General features: G+C 46.9%; 1 protein-coding gene across 23 annotated transcripts in view; it reads right to left on the reverse strand.

Annotated features, from left to right (window-relative positions):
* RGS6 (regulator of G protein signaling 6) overlaps positions 1-13,506 on the reverse strand; it is a 578,846-nt gene that overhangs the window by 181,338 nt on the left and 384,002 nt on the right. The window lies entirely within an intron of this gene.

The raw sequence follows: 13,506 nt of genomic DNA on the forward strand, positions 1-13,506 counted from the left end.
GCGTTTTGTTTCAAGGAATTTTTGGCAGGGATGTCTTTTAACCCTTAATCGTCAAAATGAGGATGATTTGAATGGTATCTCTTGCTCAGTGGCATGGGCACAATTTAATTGGGTTGTGACACAAGGAACACCAGGATCTCTGCTAGTGAGGCAAGTGGCAGCACCTGGGCAGAGGGGCCTGCTCAGGGCCAGCACTGGGGACCCAGCTGTAGGGCAGATGGGGTGGCTGACCTCCTGGCCATTTGGGGCTAGGAGGACACACATCGACAGTTCGAAGTGGGCCACTGCAAGGAGCACATCTTCTGGGTGATAGCTGCCCAGATGGCTGAGCAAGAACAGCAGAAGACATTTCAGCAGTGCTGCCTGAAGTCCAACTGTGCAGCCACAGCCTACTGGTAGCTGGCCTGGAGATGCAGGTGGCGCTGCTACAGTGCCTGTAGCACACCCCAGGTGGCTGTGCAGTCCCTTTTTGGGTGTGGCAGGTGGGCAGACATGGGGCTGCAGGTCCAAGAGTGGGGATGCTGTCGCAGGTCGAAGAAGGTCACAGCCAGGTAGCAGCCCCCACTGCCAAGCTGCTGCAGTGGGTAGAGAGTGCAGGGGCCACTCTAGGTTAGAGCTGCTTCAGCAGTTCAGCTGGCACAAGGGGCTAGTGTCCCCAGATACCAACTAGCAGGGCCTCAGAAGTTCCTGAGAGCAAGTAGCCCTGAGCTGCTCACCAGGGCAACTTTTTATACTGCTGAGGCTAGCACATCTGGGTTGAGCTGGGCAGGGTCAGTTTGCCCCAAGTGACACAATTTGCCCCACACCAAAGTGCATGTTCAGGCACGTGTGTTGAGGCACAAATCTCTGGCACAAATTTGTGCTGCTGCTATTTGAGCTGCTGCAAGCAAATGTGTCTGCATGTGTGGATGCACCTTTAGAGACTTTCCTACTGTGAGAGCATTAATGACCTCACAACATGTTAATTCAGAATACTTGACCAAAGTTTTGGGCGCAGACACAAGTGACAATTTTCGCCTAATTTCGCCCCAGATAGCAGTCTACAGCTGTGACCAAACAGAAGTGCATGGCTGCAGACAGCTTTAAAAGGACCGGATCCCACAAAGATCTGACCCCCCATTGCGTGCGGGTTCAGATGAACATGCTCCAAAACAAAGTGCGCTCTGTAACTTGTGTCTGCGGAGCTCCCAGCCTGTTGCTACTTTCAGAATGGGATGGGAGGTAGTTTGGTCAGGGGGTTTTTCAGCCAGCGCTGAAGACTGGGGCAAACTGAGCCCCACCTGCCCCACCCTCCAGTGCCAGCTGAGGAACCTCAAGAAAGAGCTCCCTCTGCTCTATTTCCCTCCTCCCATTTTGAAAACAGTGTCTGGGCTGAGAGGGAAGAGTGGCACTGCTATGGAGACCAGACTGCAGGCTAGCAGCAAGCAGTTGGAATCTCCAACTCCCAGACCCAGCAGCAAACTACTATTGGGCCAGGGGGATCATTGCAACTCATAGTGCTTCCTGCAAAGTGCTGAGTTGCAATGCAGAGCTGTTTTTCTCTCTGTACTCTTTATTCTTTCTACCATTGAGCAATATACTTTAACTGCTGTTCTCTGCCTTTGGTGTAGATACTTTAAAGTGCTATTATGTAACAATATAACTGTCAATTAAAATGTCTAATTCCATTGATTTTAAAAAAATGAATTTTAATTTAGGTTAATTTATTTTGGGTCAAATTCTGAGTGCCATATATGTAGTCATAACAGGTCTCTTAAGATTAATCAGTAGGATCTGCTCAGGGATGGACATTTCTAAAAGGGGTAGAAGGCAACGAATCAGCTATTTAGTAGTAGTGTGTATAGCCATCCCTGGAAAAGGGTATCCCCTTGCAAGACTGGAGTAGCTGTGGACTCATGCAAACCATACAGTTTGGGCTGGCTGTCTGCCACACAACTAGGGAGGACCATTATTATGGAATGAACTGCATGTAAATAAATAAGCACAAATTATGCTCAGATTAAAAAAGCATGAGACAGCTGTAGTAAAGGTGAAATTGAGTGGAACCTGTGATGCATAGGTAGGCTGCAGTAGAGGGCAGTGGTACATAAGACACAAAAGAGTTCATCACTCCAGATATGGATAGTACGCACAAGTAATGCAGAAAGCTATTAGTTATTTCATTGTAGCACCAAACATGATTATTTCCATCATTTGTCATTTACTGAACAATGTTGTGCTGTGACTATTAAATTATACGTGCATGTATTACATGTATATGGCTATATAGCTATACAGAAAAACACATTTATCTTCAAAACTTGTGTGATTTGTTTGAGCTTTACAACCTTGTCTTTATCAATTAACTTACAATAGCCTCACATCTGAAAATCAAGTCCTTTGTACTTTTATTTTGAATTACACCAATGCAATAGGCAAGGAATGACTGTACTTATAGCACTGAATTCTTTCTTCTCCCACCTTCCTTTGCAAAATCTAACAAAAAATTTTAAGAGTTTGATTGGTGGAAGGGAGAAAATACAGATAAAGGTAACATAACTCTTCTGATCTTTAACTGAGTTCATTTTTTCTCAGGACCTGGGACCAAAAGAACTTACAAGAAGGCTGAAGAAAAAAATTGCAAGGCATGCATGACTTGTGCTGGAACTGACATGTGTAATACTAGGTGATTCAGGGAGGCTTTGAAATGCACTAGATAAAAAGGCATTTAATCTCTCCAACTGTGGATGCAGTGAATTACATTTCCATTGTGGGCACTTGCAAGATACATTTTTTGCAGGATTGGGGCCCTGAAAGTGCTCTGAAGCTGTGCTGCATAGACGGCAGAAGGCCAGGGCTAGCAGGGCTTAGCACCCCCAAACATGGGGCAGCAGTGGCAGTGCTGAGCACTGCAGGGCAGCCTGGGTGCAGGCTCTGGGCAGCTGCAGCAGGACAGGGAGGGGTGCGCACAGGCACAGATGAGTAGCTGCAGCCCACAGGTGGATAGGAACTCAGCCCAGCCCTGCAGCATGTGAAGCAGCACCCAGCAGGTAAGTGTGTAGGGGCTAAGGGGGGAAGGAGGGAAGGGGTGTGGGGGGCAGATTGATGCTCCCGTGGTGAGGGGGGAAGTGGGGCAGGGGCAGGGACTGGGGTGAATGGGGCCCCAGGGTGGGTCTTGGGAGGGTTGGAGCCCAAGTGGCTCATCCAGGGGTGCTGGGGGCTCCCACCACTGTGCGCACTACTGGGGCAGGCATGGGGGAAATATGTCCCTCGGATCTGTGTGCAGGGTGGAGGCGGCTGCTGTTGTGAGCTGGAGCTCTGTCCCCACTGCCGGTGCCCTGGCAGCTGTGCAATGCCACATGCCTCCTATGTGCTGGCTGCATCGAGGCCCTTGCCTGCCTGGTGATGGGAGGCACGTGGCGTTGAGCAGCTGCCAGGGCACTGGCAGTGTAGCATAGAGCCCAAGCCCACAGCAGCAGCCCACCTCCTTCCTGTGCACAGATCCAAGGGGCACATGCTCCCCCCCCCCCATGCCTGCCCCGGGGTCGCGCACAGTGGTGGGAGCCCTCCACACCCCTGGACAAGCCACCTGAGCTCTGACCCTCCCATGACCTACCTCAGGGCCCAATTCACCCTTGCTCCTGCCACACTCCTTCCCTCACTTCAGGGTCCTCGATTTGCCCCCTTCATACCCCTTCCTTTTCCTGCACCCCTTCCCCCCCTACACACTTACCTGCTGAGCGGTGTGTGTGTGTAGGTAGAAGTATCTTTTAAGTTTAAGTTTTACTTAGCCCCCCCAATAAGATTTTTCTCTTCTGCCTATGCTGTGCTGTGATACATACGCATGGCTGCAGAGCACTTTTTAAATGGCTGATCACATGTCAAATTAACCCTCCTCAAATGAGGTAGTAGATGAAGGTGCTCTGCTTTAGGCTGCCTTAGGGAACTTGTGTTCCCTAGGGTTAATTTTTCACATGTGCAGTCTGTGGGGCTATTAGCAGAGAGGGAGTGGCAAGGGGGAAGCAAGCAGCAGTAAGATGCCGGCTGGGCTTTGCCTGACCTGAGCTGGAGATGGGAGGTAGATTGGGGCCCCTCTATCTTGAAACCCCCCCAGCTTCCCCAGCTTGGGTACTGGGGGGAACTCAGCCAGGCCCGAGGTGAGGGAGCTCCAATCCACCCCCTACCCTCCAGCTCAGGCCAGGCAAGCCAGCAGCTCATGCTGCAGCTTTCCACCTCTGTCTTGCCTGACCTAAGCTGGAGCAGAACAGGGATGGATTGGACCCCCTTGCTTTGCAGGCCAGCCTGGTTCCCCCCTCTCAGCTCTGATCCACCCCCCACCACTCTAGCTCAGGCTGGACAAAGCCAAGCTGGAAGCTCACAGCTGCTTTCTTCCCCCTCCCTCTCTGCTGACAGCCCTAGAGCTGGGGGAGAGGGCAGGGCTGGGGATAGGGATGGTTTGTCAGCCTCCTTGGAGGAGAGCCAGTGCAGGCTGGCTTGATTCCTCTCTCCCCCTCAACCCAACAGGAGAAGGTCTGTTGGGTTGTGGGTGGGGGGAAGGAGGGGTGCTCTAACTCATGGCACTTTATGTAAAGCACCCGGAGTTAGAGCAGGGGCCTGCACATCTGTCTGCATCCTGTGTCTAATCTGAAGAAGAAATGCATAATAGAATCTAGGGACCTTGTCACAAGTTACCTTAAAAAAATCATAAAGGCATTTAAAATGAAAGCAGACATTAGTTAAGGGGTGTTAAACCACCATAAATACTGTTTAATATTTTAAAGATAAACCACTCCAAAGGAGGTTGATCCTGGAAAGATTTCATGCACAGCATTCCAGGGTATTGCTTGAATAGTCAGGGGAGGTAAAACACTTTACTTTCATTCCTCCAGCTTCCCATGGTAGACAGCTCATAGTTGCTGTCCCCTTCCTGCCCTCCAAAAATCAAGTGGTTCCCCACCCCACCTCCCTTCCCACTGAGAGCAACTGCTCTTAGCTTAATTGCAAAGAGACCATGGAGCTAGGGAACCCTACCACCCTCAGCTGCCTGGTCTGGCCCATGGGAAGACCAAGCTCAGAGTCCTGGGGAGGCTGCTTCTACCAGCTCTGAGCAGCACTCTAAAGCCCCCTCTACAGTTGCACTTAAGATGCGATTAACCAGGTCATCATGCCTCAAGGTATGACCCAGCTACACATTCAGCCAATGAATGGTGTGATAAAACAAGCAATAAACTACAAAGTTATTCCACAAAAAATGTGTACTAACTTTGTAGCTTATTTTAATCTCGCTATTAATTGAACATGTGCCAAGTGCTCCCCTGTGTCTGGGAGGACCATCAACTGAGGGGCCCCCAGCCACGGGGTGCACCATTTGCTGCCAGCCCTGCAGTTGACATGGCTTGTAGTGGTGGCAGCATTGTCAGCTGTGGGACTTGTAGTGGGGCAAACATTTCTCTCCCACCACGAGCCTCCTTGGGTGCAGTGAAGTGGGATGCAGGGCTCATAGCAGGGGCAGTGAAGGGAATGCTGCCACTGCTGCATTCTGCTCCTCACAAGGCTTGCAGCAGGGGCAGCCTTCTCCCTGCTACCTCTGCTGTGAGCCCCGCAGCCAACAATGCTCATAGTGGGGGCAGTGTTCCCAGAGCTGCCTCTGCTGAGAGCCCCGCAGCCCTTGTCAGCTGCAGAGCTCAGGGGTGGAAAGTGCAGGAAACGCTGCCCCTGCTGCGAGTTTTGCTGAGCTCCATCAATTGCAAGTGCAGCCACAGGAGTCAGTATAGGAGGAGCCTGTGATTGTGATTGGTGATAAGGCACAGTGGAATCTAATGTTAGATCCCACAATTGTGCTTCCTGCCATGCATGTCCCTACTCACCAGCCTTGGTGGCAAGTCACAGTCATGCAGGCCTGAAACAACATGAAACCTTCACGTCAGACTGTTCTAAAAATTCCATAACTTTATGACAAAACAACATCCCACAGATTTCTGATATTATGCAGGTAACCTGCCCAAGCCCTACATCATAGATAAGAAATCCAGTTCAGTCTTAGCTTGAAGCAGTTTAGACTAAACACGATCATAACAAGTGGTTATCCTTCACCATACTGATATTTAACCATATTGACAGAGTGCTATGACGAATAAATTATCTACTTCTCAATAAAATGGCCTTTTCATTATCCAGCAAAATTCCTCCTATTTGAGTAAGAAGCAAAGAGATCAGTATAATAGATCAATGCTTGGACTGGCTTCTCAGGTGACTGCAGAACACTATTGAATTTACTACACGATACAGCTTACACGTACAAGGGAGTAAAGCACCTGCAACTGTTTAAGGTTAGAGCTCATATGTATTAAAATACTGACAATTATTTTGGGAAATTGATTTGAATTTTGGGCAAAGATTTAGGGAAATAATTATCTTAACTAAATGGATTCATTTGAACCTGCCAAGGACTTGCATATGGAAATGGATCCTCATTTTGTCTATAGATAGGATGGTAAGCAAATGCCCAAGTGCACTCTCCAAGCAGTTATATCCCTTGGATGTGCTGAAAATATAGCTAGTTATGTGCTAGATGTCAAGCTCTTAAATGGGGGCATTTTCCAGGAAGCAAGGTTGATGAAACCAAGAGATGGCTTTGACTAAAAGTTCACATTTAGCTCCACATTTTAGCAAGTGTGCAGATGATTTAGATATGAGGTAGTGGTTCCAACTAACAGAGATCAGCACAATGTAATTTACAGATCCAGAACAAAACTTACAAGAAAGTACAGGCAGATGGACAGTGGGTCCCTGGGGGGCAGAATCCTTTTTACTACCAGTCTATGGAGCTATGTCACTCTAATAGCTAAAGCAGCTTCTGTGAGGCCCTTAGGCAACTCCTGCCTTCCACAGGAGGAGACGGGACACAACAACAGGTCTCTGACATCAAGGCTGTGCCTTGCCTGTACTTTGCAATATTGTGGCAAGGCTGTACATCCCCAGCATGGTCTCTCACCTCTTGAACACATCCTTCGTGACTGTGAAGGAATCTGTTTTTTCCCTGGTGAGTGAAGTGTTTTACTGATACATCTACAAGACACAAGCATCTGTACCACGCACTTTGCTCTAGGAAATGTGCTCTGAATTCAACCTTTTATTATTCTCAACTGCTCAACTCTACGAAGGTGTTATCGGCAGAAATGAAGACTTTTGCTGCCCAGCCTGTGAGGCAAGTGGTGCATGGGTCCCCCTTCCACATTCTGATGTATAACTGTATTGACAGAGGGCTCTCAAGAATAAGCAATCTCTTTTGCAACAGCATGCGTTTTCCATTCTCCAGAAGAATACCTCCTCTTTGACAGAGTGATATGTTGCTGTGTATTGGAACAACTGCACACACATTTGTCAAAAGATATATGCTGGCTTGTTTAGATAGAAATATACAGCAGTTTAAACTTAGTTTAGATCACTGGTCTCAAGTGAATATTTGTTCACATCAAGAAAACCATGTACCATCTGGCATATTTCAGCAATATTGGCAGCTTCCACTTAGACAACCCAGCACTGGAATAAAAGCAATACTGCAGGTCAAGAATTAAGTGCACTGGCAGAACAGTGTGGAGGCAGCTTGCACAGCATCTGCCTGCACTAGCTTGGCTCTTAAGCCCTCCTGGGCTCCCCCTGTGCTGGCAAGCTCCTGTAGCTGGAACTGAGGCATCCCAATTGAGGGGCTCCCAGCCATGGGGGCTTCCTGGGGCTAAAGAATCACTGCTGTGGTGATCTCCCCACCCTGGGGCCGTGGAAAACTCCTGGGGGTGAAGGATCACTGCTACAGTAATTCCCCCACCCTGGGGTTACAGGAAACCCTTGGAGCTGGAGGATGACCATGATCCTCTGTCACCAGGGGGGTTTCCCACACCCCCAAGCCCTAGGGATCATAGCACAATCCCAAGGGTTCAGGAGTGCAGGAAACCCCTGGGGCCAGAGAATTGTGGCTTCCTTGATCCCTAAGGCTCAGGGGCGCAAGAAACCCCCAGACCATGGGAATCACAGCTCCCATTATCCCCATGGCTCAGGAGTGCAGGAAACCCCTGGACCCTGGGGTTCATGTCTCCCGCAATACCTAGGGCTCGGAGTTTTTACGCTGGGTATGATGCACCTATGCAGCTCTGGGGGTTTTCCGCACTCTCAACTCAGCTGACGGGGCTCCCAACTGCAGGAGAGCCCCTGCTACACATACAAAATAAAGCTTGATAGCAACCAAGTATAGTTAGCTTTTGGGCATGTCAACATGTGATGCTATATCACCATAGCAATATGCTACGGTGACGCTAGCATCAGTGGTCACAAACTGTGACGCTGCAGCTACATTGCTGTAGCAATGTGCTCCCTCATTCTATCTCATTGGTATGGTGACACAGCAATTAAAATTAACTGTGCGCAGCGTGCACAATGCATTATAGGCTGTTACTGTACCGTCATTTAGTACTTCCTTTTGGAAGTCCTAAATGAAGGCATAGTAACAAAACTGCCATAGGGACACATGTAGATGCGCCCTTCGAGATCTAACTGATGTGCCCACTGAGGTAGAGCTGGTTGGAGCTTTTTATTGTGCAATAGCTACTTTGTATGTGTGGTTGGTCTCCAGGTAACTGCACAATTAACCAGTTAATTGAGCAATACCTGTAACATGTAGAAGGGGCCCAAGAATGGTACATCAGGATATGGCAGATTAAAAACTTATTTCCAGTCTTAGGGAGCAGAGCAGTGGAAGATGGGGAAAGTGTTGGACTAAGGGTGGGCCAGGATCAAAGTGCGACTGATGTGGAGATCACAACCAGAGTAAAAGGTGTCATTCAGAAATCAGGTCCAACGATGGAACTGCTTATAGAGGTGTACTAAAAGTTGCGGAGTTATGGGCTAGGGTAAGGGTATCTCAGAAATGTTTGAGAAGAAGATGGAATAGATAGAAGATTTTCAGCTGAAAGTCTCCTCTATGGCACATTAGGAGAGATAAGGATGAGCTGAGGGTCAGAATGGAAAAGATTTAGAATGAAGCTTGGCTAAGCTGGGAGTGAAATGGCGTAGCTGTACTAGAAAGCACAGGTGCAATAGATCAGCACAGAGGCTTTTGGCAACTTTATATGGAACCCTTGACTGAAGCAGCTAAGGAGGGAGGGATGTACCCCTGACGCTGAGGCGTCCTTATACTGGTATGCCAGCTTAGCTTTAAAGACACACTGGTAGAAGTGTAGAAACCAGGTTCAGGGTTCGAATGACAGTTTTGCAGATGTTTAATTAGGTGAGGTGTATTAATGACACTGATGCCTGGAATAACATGAAGCACTGAGCTGTAGTTTAAGTGCATTACAGTAAGAGAACACTACTCATGCCCTGTTTCTTTCTCCAAAATGGGAATATGTGGGTTTTTCTGTGACAATAAATAGTGTTCTAGAGACTTACCAGCAAGAGGTATTTAAGGAGTTAGAAGCAAAGCTGTCAGTGCCTCAGGGCGCTTGTACACATGACAATATTCTCTACCTTGTCCAGTGGAGACATGGGAAAAACATGAGAATATTCTATTGAAACCTCACTCACCACATTCACTGACCCTTAACTCTCTGTTTGTCACTTTCCCTAGTGAGTTGCTTTTCTACTCTTCCTGATTTTGGGCTACTTAGTCTCTAAAATGTATACACGTAGCTGTCAGAGGACAAGGAGAGACATACCAATACAGTACACTAGTCCATGTCAACCTACCTCAAGCCCAGAGTGAAGGAGTGAAAGGCTCACAATGTTCCCACTAATACAGGCTACTAATGCGGCTGGCATTTCACCACCCTGTGAACCTGTAATACTTTTAAAGGGCTTTTTCATCCATTCTGCAAACTCCTGATGCCCTTATTGCTATGCTTTAAGGTGGAACTGTGTTGACTGTAAAAGAGAAAATGTCACTGGATTCTAAAAATTAAGATCTTCCCACACGAGCCAGATCCAGATAGGTCCACATTTATTCTGAAATCTTTTGAAAATATGTGTTTATGTTAATCATGTTAAACAAAACAAGGGTTAAAATGTAATGCAAGTGCAATAAAATTTTTACCTTTATTTTTGACATAGTGATGCATCATTTGTGGAAAGAGAAGGGGAAGGAGAACGAGAAATGGGAAAAAAGGTCAGACTCCCTGTTATTATTTTTCTATGCTTTCCAAATTCAAAGGCTTCCTGTCCCAGACATAACTGGCTGAGGCTTTAGATCAGCAGAAAGGATGTTACTGAACAACATAACACATTTTCCCCTTTCTCCTTTGAAAAAGATTTCTGAGAGTGCTGATGAAGGTTCTGTTCCTATTTTGTCTGAATCATTTCATTCTTTCTCTCTTTCCTCTCAAAGTTTGGGATTGTACCTCCTGGCTGTGGAAAGATTCAATTTCAAGGTGACATGAATGCAGCTGCTATTCCAGAATAGCAGAGTGCAAGAGGACAGTTTTCATTCTGCAAGGGAACTATCTCCCATGGTGGTACTTAAAAATAAAGATAATCAGCTTAAAGATGCTATGATGTATCCTGTTTTCTTCCTCTTCCTAAGTCACATTGATGTCTTGATGACTAGATCAATTGCTTAATGAAGGCTATGAATATTAACAAGAATATCAGCAATCTTTCTTAGATGAGTAAATATTAAGCCACCCTGCTTTCCTCTTAAACTAGAGCTTATGGGATGACTTTTCAAACTGAATGAAATGGTTATTTTCCCCTGGAACCTTCAAAAACAGAGTTAGTCAGCACATGGTCCAGTCATAAACCTCAATTTAGTAGCTGTCTTTTCACATCTAGACTCATCTTGTACTCATCTTGTACTTCCACAGCATGGCCTTGATCCTGCAAACTACACTGAGTCATGCTTGAAATCAATTAGATTACTCATAACAGAAGGCATGAACAATGAGTGCCCCCAGCGGCTGAGGGGGCACGGCTGCACTGGTGGCGGTGGGAGCATGGCAGCGGCGGTGGGAGCATGGCAGTGGTAAGCACGGAGTTCCCGCAGACGCCGGCGGTGCTGTTGGCGGCAGGGGGGGTGGCAACCACCTGCAGGCCCTGCCAGCAGTGTTGGTGGCAGCCAGCAGCGATCGTGGACTGCCTGCAGATGCCGCCAGCGGGTTGGAGAGCGGTGACTGCCTGCAGGTGCTGCTGACAGTGTCAGGGGCACCTTTATGTAGGGGGTGCACCGCCATGCTCAGGGGGTGCATGTGCACCTACATGCACCCCCTACTCATCGTCTCTGACAGAAGGGCTTATTGCTTGGTAAAAGACATTTGCAAGACTGAGCTTTAAGCAGATGAAGCTCAATTTCCAGATTTTGTCTTTCTCACCTAATGTTTGGAGTATTGCATTCCTCTAAACTTAAATCTGGCAAAAGCTATTGTTTTTGACACAAAGAGAGATCATATTGTGCATTTTTTCATCCCTCTGCCTCCACCTGCATCTGTGGCAAATCGAACCTTGTTCAAATTAAAGACATTTTAGAAGCACAATATCCTTATGTTCAGATGAGCTGTGGCATGCGATAATAAGCAAATGTTTGACAATACCACCTGCATTTTCTAGTGCCCTTGCTGACTAGAGATATATCCTTCATGATTTAAAACAAATCCATAAAGAAGAGCTTTATTCTGAATGGCTAAACTCTCTTTCCCAAACCTCAACATACAGGTATTGACTTGCTGCCTATTTAGAAGAAGATACTGGATTTTTGCACGTTGAGCAATATTTTTAAGTTTACTACCCATTAATATTGCCATACTAACAACCATGGAAAGTGAAACTTGCCATTTACCAACACAACAGGAACAACAGGAAAAAAAGTTTCCCCAGACGGTCCTACCAATGTGCACCTTGCAAAACCTGGAAAGAGACCTAGGGCTTAGAAGAAATTCTCATTCTCTAAGTAGGACTGTGTGAAACAGCACCATTTTGTTTTTATTTCCATTTCACCCGTTCGAAGGGACACAGAACAGTGCTTCAAAAGAGTGAAACGAAACAGTTTTGTTTCATCAAAACTGTTTCAACACTGTTTCAACACGTTTCAATGTTTTGCCCATAGGCTATAATGGGGAATCACAAAAAAGCCTAGAACTTTGTCATTTCTTGCCTGATTTGGATGAAAACTACAGGAATGGTAGCCCCTTCTGAGGTCATGTAGCCTGCCAAGTTTCAAGGAGATAGGTGTGGCAGTTTTTGTGAAACTGCACCTCAAATGGTTTAAAACAAAACTAGTATCATTTGCCGGCTGCAGCAGCATGCTGTCATCCTGCACACAGATCCAGAGGCCCGCTCCCTCTGGGAGCCTGCTGAAACCTCATTCGCAGATCGGGGGCTGTTACCCCTGCAAAGAACTGGGGTAATGATCAGAGAGCTGGGAAAATCAATCAGAGAGCTGGGGAATCGAACCAGGAGCTAGATGTCAATATGAGAGCAGTCCTTCCCCTCACTTCTCCCTCCCTCTCCTTAGTTTCTGTTTAGCTGCAAGCAAGCCTGGCTTCAAAACTTGAAACACTTCATACTTTCAAAACGTTTTGAGTACCCTCATTTCATTTTGAATCTGTTTCAAAGCCTTTCATTTAATTTTGGTTTTGCTGTTTTGAGCTGGAAACATGTTAAAACAGCTTTGAAACGAAACACCAGTCAAAATTTTGCACAGCCGTACAAAATAACAAATTGGAACTGAAGCAGTTGTCCACTGGCAACTAGATGGTCACCCCAAACTCATTCTATGTCAGCCACCATAAGCATCTATCACATGTAGGGATCTACTTAATTTGTATTTTTGTGATTTTTGTGTAAACTGTGAAAAAGGCAGTTTCTGTGAGCACTGTGAAAACTGGCATTCTCTGTGATTTTGCACAGAATCACCAGGAAAAAAAAAAACTGATTAAAAATAAAATGCTGGCTCCCCAGTGGCAGCCAGTGGCTCCTGTCGCCCAGCCCCACACCCTGCTGGGGGGGAAGCTGCCAGCAGGACTGGCGGAGAGAGCTGCCTTTTGTATGGTCCCACCCCTCTCTGCCAATCAGCAGTGAAGGGCGAGTCTGCATGAAAGGCAGCTCTCTCCACCAAACAGTGGCAAGAGGCAGGGCCACTGGGGCCCCTCAGCCAATCAGCGGCAGGAGGAGGGGAAGCTCACCATAAAATGACTGTGAAAATGGCACTGGGTGCTGCAAGCAGCCCATGATTTTTACTTTGCCTCCACACGCTTTAAGTAGATACCTAATCATATGATAATGACATTGTTCTTTAGAGTCCTGGATGTATAGAAATTAATGCCCCATATCCCCAAACCAAACTCGTGAGCCACATAGTTTCACACTTTTACACATATAGCTTCTTTGTAGTAGAATGGCCTTGCAAAGGAGATTACACCGTCTCCTTGCGTTTCTGTACATGCTGTGGAAATCCAGGGAGCCAGCAATACAATACTGGGGAGGAGAAGGGAAAAAAATGTTACATTTTCTTCCTGAGAACTCTTGCCAACTTTCTTCCGACCTACACCT

This window comes from Alligator sinensis, unplaced genomic scaffold (assembly GCF_000455745.1).
Source record: "Alligator sinensis unplaced genomic scaffold, ASM45574v1 scaffold381_1, whole genome shotgun sequence".
Taxonomy (NCBI): domain Eukaryota; kingdom Metazoa; phylum Chordata; order Crocodylia; family Alligatoridae; genus Alligator; species Alligator sinensis.